Below are 6,000 nucleotides of genomic sequence, written 5' to 3' on the forward strand. Positions count from 1 at the left end.
CTGGCTTTATCAATAAGTGCATTGAGGACGTCGTCCCCACAGTGACTATACGTACATACCCCAATCAGAAGCCATGGATTACAGGCAACATTCGCATTGAGCTAAAGGGTAGAGCTGCCGCTTTCAAGGTGCGAGACTCTAACCCGGAAGCTTACAAGAAATCCGCTATGCCCTGCGACGAACCATCAAACAGGCAAAGCGTCAATAAAGGGCTAAGATTGAATCATACTACACCGGCTCCGACGCTCGTCTTATGTGGCAGGGCTTGCAAACCTTTACAGACTACAAAGAGAAGCACAGCCGAGAGCTGCCCAGTGACACGAGAATACCAGATGAGCTAAATAACTTATATGCTCGCTTCGAGGCAAGCAACACTGAGGCATGCATGAGAGTATCAGCTGTTCCGGACGACTGTGTGATCACGCTCTCCGTAGCCGACATGAGTAAGACCTTTAAACAGGTCAACATACACAAGGCTGCAGGGCCAGATCGATTACCAGGACGTGTGCTCCGGGCATGTGCTGACCAACTGGCAGGTGTCTTCACTGACATTTTCAACATGTCCCTGATTGAGTCTGTAATACCAACATGTTTCAAGTAGACCACCATAGTCCCTGTGCCCAAGAAAGCAAAGGTAATCTGCTTAAATGACTACAGACCCATAGCACTCACGTCCGTAGCCATGAAGTGCTTTGAAAGGTTGGTAATGCCTCACATCAACACCATTATCCCAGAAACTTTAGACCCACTCCAATTTGCATACCTCCCAAACAGATCCACAGATGATGCAATCTCTATTGCACTCCACACTGCCCTTTCCCACCTGGACAAAAGGAACACCTATGTGAGAATGCTATTCATTGACTACAGCTCAGCGATCAACACCATAGTGCCCTCAAAGCTCATCACTAAGCTAAGGATCCTGGGACTAAACACCTCCCTCTGCAGCTGGATCCTGGACTTCCTGACGGGCCGCCCCCAGGTGGTGAGGGTAGCTAGCAACACATCTGCCATGCTGATCCTCAACACTGGAGCTCCCCAGGGGTGCGTGCTCAGTCCCCTCCTGTACTCCCTGTTCACCCACGAATGCATGGCCAGGCACGACTCCAACACCATCATTAAGTTTGCAGATGACACAACAGTGGTAGGCCTGATCACCGACAACGACGAGACAGCCTATAGGGAGGAGGTCAGAGACCTGGCCGTGTGGTGCCAGAATAACAACCTATCCCTGAACGTAACCAAGACTAAGGAGATGATTGTGGACTACAGGAAAAGGAGGACCGAGCACGCCCCCATTCTCATCAACGGGGCTGTAGTGGAGCAGGTTGAGAACTTCAAGTTCCTTGGTGTCCACATCAACAACAAATTAGAATGGTCCAAACACACCAAGACAGTCGTGAAGAGGGCACGACTGTCAGGAAACTAAATAGATTTGGCATGGGTCCTGAGATCCTCAAAAGGTTCTACAGCTGCAACATCAAGAGCATCCTGACCGTTGCATCACTGCCTGGTACGGTAACTGCTCGGCCTCCGACTGCAAGGCACTTCAGAGGGTAGTGCGTACGGTCCAGTACATCACTGGGGCAAAGCTGCCTGCCATCCAGGACCTCTACACCAGGCGGTGTCAGAGGAAGGCCCTAAAAATTGTCAAAGACCCCAGCCACCCCAGTCATAGACTGTTCTCTTTACTACCGCATGGCAAGCGGTACCGGAGTGCCAAGTCTAGGACAAAAAGGCTTCTCAACAGTTTTTAGCCCCAAGCCATAAGACTCCTGAACAGGTAACCAAATGGTTACCCGGACTATTTGCATTGTGTGCCCCCCCCCCCCCCCACCCCTCTTTTTAATGCTGCTGCTACTCTGTTTATCTTATATGCATAGTCACTTTAACTATACATTCATGTACATACTACCTCAATTGGGCCGACCAACCAGTGCTCCCACACAGTGGCTAACCGGGCTATCTGCATTGTGTCCAGCCCACCACCCGCCAACCCCTCTTTTACGCTACAGCTACTCTCTGTTCATCATATATGCATAGTCACTTTAACCATATCTACATGTACATACTACCTCAATCAGCCAGACTAACCGGTGTCTCTTTATAGCCTTGCTACTCTTATTTTCAAATGTCGTTTTACTGTTGTTTTATTTCTTTACTTACTTACTTACTTTTTCCTACCTACCTACCTACCTACCTACCTACCTACCTACCTACCTACCTACCTACCTACCTACCTACCTACCTACCTACCTACCTACCTACCCACACACACACATACCTTTTTTTTCCCGCACTATTGGTTAGAGCCTGTAAGTAAGCATTTCACTGTAAGGTCTACACCTGTTGTATTCGGCGCACGTGACAAATAAACTTTGATTTGATTTGTATGTTTGTTTCCTATTTTCCACATATTTTAGTTAAGTTATAACATAACATCAAGATGTCATATAATTTCCTTATTTTCCTTATTTGAGATATATTGTTTACATTTTATGTTATGAAACCTGCTGATAATGTCCAAAAGCACAAGTCCTGACGTCTGCTTACTCTCTGACCGGAGCAGAGTACCACTCGTGACATCTACAGTATCCAACCAGTTAACTGTCTTGGGCTTCTTAGAATATTTTTCAGTGGCCATATTGTAAATGGCTGCCAGGGGAGGTAATGGACAAAATCTGCAATGGCACAATAGCCAAAAATACTGTAGACATGCCCCAGCTGTGTGAAATTAGGTGGCTTTATCACAACGTCCACAATTTGGTCATAATGTCCTCAGTATGACCCCCATGAAGGTCTGAAGAGTATTTTATTATCATAATTATTGTATATATTATCTGTGGGGTTTATTTAGTGGGTAGATGAAATTCTTCGTTTTTATATTATTTGGAATGACTTTACCTTTTTTTCTTCTAACAGGACATCCGGATGGCAGCCATTTTATTAAAATGGCCGCAATGGTTGACTGACGGGGTTCCCAGATTGCTTCTAATTTTTTTAATTTTCCTTAAGGTATCTAGCATTAGTGTACCAAATTTGATACTTTTATCATAAAATGGAACAATTATTTCACCTATCTGCTGTACTAATAAGTGTAGCTGGTGCATCAAAGTCAGGCGCAGGAGAGCAGAGATGAGTGGACAAAGCACTTTACTAAGGCAATCATTTGCACAGAATGCAACTGCGTCACAAAACAAATGCCCAACGAACCAGTGAGGCAGCACAAAGTACAAAAACACAAGTACAAAGGCTGCCACAAAGCACGGGTAATAAAATAAACCCGGTGTAAACCAACCGGAAGCGTGCCAACCTCAACAATAAACAATTACACACAGACATGGGGGTTAACAGAGGGTTAAATACATGACATGTAATGAGGGAATGAATACCAGGTGTGTGGGAAAACAAGACAAAACAAATGGAAAATGAAAGGTGGATCGGCGATAGCTAGAAGACCGGTGACGTCGACCGCCGAATGCCGCCCGAACAAGGAGAGGGACCGACTTCGGCAGAAGTCGTGACACTAAGCAATGTAACTGGAGCAGCTTCACCCCCACTTTCAAAATAGGGGAGCAAATTAGCTGTTGCACCCCCCACTTTCAAAATAGGGGAGCAAATTAGCTGTTGCACCCCCACTTTCAAAATAGGGGAGCAAATTAGCTGTTGCACCCCCCACTTTCAAAATAGGGGAGCAAATTAGCTGTTGCACCCCCACTTTAAAAATAGGGGAGCAAATTAGCTGTTGCACCCCCACTTTCAAAATAGGGGAGCAAATTAGCTGTTGCACCCCCACTTTCAAAATAGGGGAGCAAATTAGCTGTTGTACCCCCACTTTTTTTATGAGACAATTATCATAATCTATTGGGTAATTTGTCATGTTCAATGATTTAGTAATGTTTTGAGCTAGTATGTATTAATATAGAGATGTCAATTTTATGTATTATATAATAATTAACAGATTGCATTTTGTGCCACCGTCTTAGTTCAGTGCTGTTAGAAATCACTAGTTGCACTACAGGTGTATAAAATAAAAAAGGCACCTGCAAAATAATTCTTTATGTAATTTTTTTTTTTTGTGCTCTTACATTTGTGTCGTTGTTACATATAATTTCACTTTGCCTGTAAGAACCATGATGAGCACGGCCGGGCATTTCTTGGCTTCGCTGAATCGCAGCCTCTGACTCTTAGTAGCCTTCCATTAGCCTACCAAAGGCTGCACTTTTGCAGAAAACTGCATGTCTTGTAGCTCGCAGTAGCTTGTAATTAAGAAATAATCAGTAGACATAATATTACATCTGAGAATCATTTTTCCTCCACAGTTGACAGGTATTTAACACCAGACCATTCTGAATTTTTATATATATTTTCCCAACATCAATGGGTTAAATCACATTGTTAAAATGTTTTCATTCAGCTACTGGGTGAGTCCCATATGTGAGTGCACCTTGCCCACTTTGCAGTTACAATGCAGCCAAGCTTTCTATGTATGCGCCAAATGAAAAAGCACAGGATCATTTGTATCTAAAAACAAAACTTTCTCTGCTTGGCTTGCTAAGTAATATCTCCAAAATAATAAATGTTTACCTTCTTTGCGTCATATATGACTGTTTAAGGAAAAGCAATTTCATGGTGACAGCGCTTCAAACAATGGCAAAACAAAAGTCGATGTTGGAGGAAAAATTTAATGTGCTTGCTGATTATCTGTTTCTTCATGAGTTGTTGTCAAATATGTAGCCTAGAGTGGAGGGCCCTAGAGGAGGAAGGGTAGGACCATCATCCTCAGTTGTGAAATAGTGAAACATTAAAGTTATCAAAGTTTATTTATGATACAGCGTTTAAGCTGCTAGTGAAAATTATTGTTGTTTGTTCCTGAACTGTTTGTTCCAGCGGGTGATTCCCTGATCCACCTCTACGCAGACAACACCATTCTGTATACATCTGGCCCTTCTTTGGACACTGTGTTAACTAACCTCCAAACGAGCTTCAATGCTATACAACTCTCCTTCCGTGGCCTCCAACTGCTCTTAAACGCTAGTAAAACTAAATGCATGCTTTTCAACCATTCGCTGCCCGCACCCGCCCGCCCAACTAGCATCACTACTCTGGACGGTTCTGACCTAGAATATGTGGTCAACTACAAATGCCTAGGTGTCTGGCTAGACTGTAAACTCTCCTTCCAGACTCATATTAAACATCTCCAATCCAAAATCAAATCTAGAATCGGCTTTCTATTTCGCAACAAAGCCTCCTTCACTCACACCGCCAACTTACCCTAGTAAAACTGACTATCCTACCGATCCTCGACTTCGCCGATGTCATCTACAAAATAGCTTCCAATACTCTACTCAGCAAACTGAATGCAGTCTATCACAGTGCCATCCGTTTTGTTACCAAAGCCCCTTATACCACCCACCACTGCGACCTGTATGCTCTAGTCGGCTGGACCTCGCTACATATTAGTCGCCAGACCCACTGGCTCCAGGACATCTATAAATCTATGCTAGGTAAAGCCCCGCCTTATCTCAGCTCACTGGTCACGATAACAACACCCACCCGTAGCACGCACTCCAGCAGGTATATCTCACTGGTCATCCCCAAAGCCAACACTTCCTTTGGCTGCCTTTCCTTCCAGATCTCTGCTGCCAGTGACTGGAATGAATTGTAAAAATCGCTGAAGTTGGAGACTTATATCTCCCTCACTAACTTTAAACATCAGCTATCTGAGCAGCTAACCGATCGCTGCAGCTGTACACTGCCCATCTGTAAGTAGCCCATCCAATCTACCTACCTCATTCCCATATTGTTTTTATTTACTTTTCTGCTCTTTTGCACACCAGTATTTCTACTTGCACATCATCATCTGCTCATCTATCACTCCAGTGTTAATCTGCTAAATTGTAATTACTTCGCTATTATGGCCTATTTATTGCCTTACCTCCTCACGTCATTTGCACACACTGTACATAGACTTTCTTTTTTTCCCTATTGTGTTATTGA

The sequence above is a fragment of the Salmo salar genome, chromosome 10 (assembly GCF_965601325.2).
Source record: "Salmo salar chromosome 10, fSalSal1, whole genome shotgun sequence".
NCBI lineage: Eukaryota > Metazoa > Chordata > Actinopteri > Salmoniformes > Salmonidae > Salmo > Salmo salar.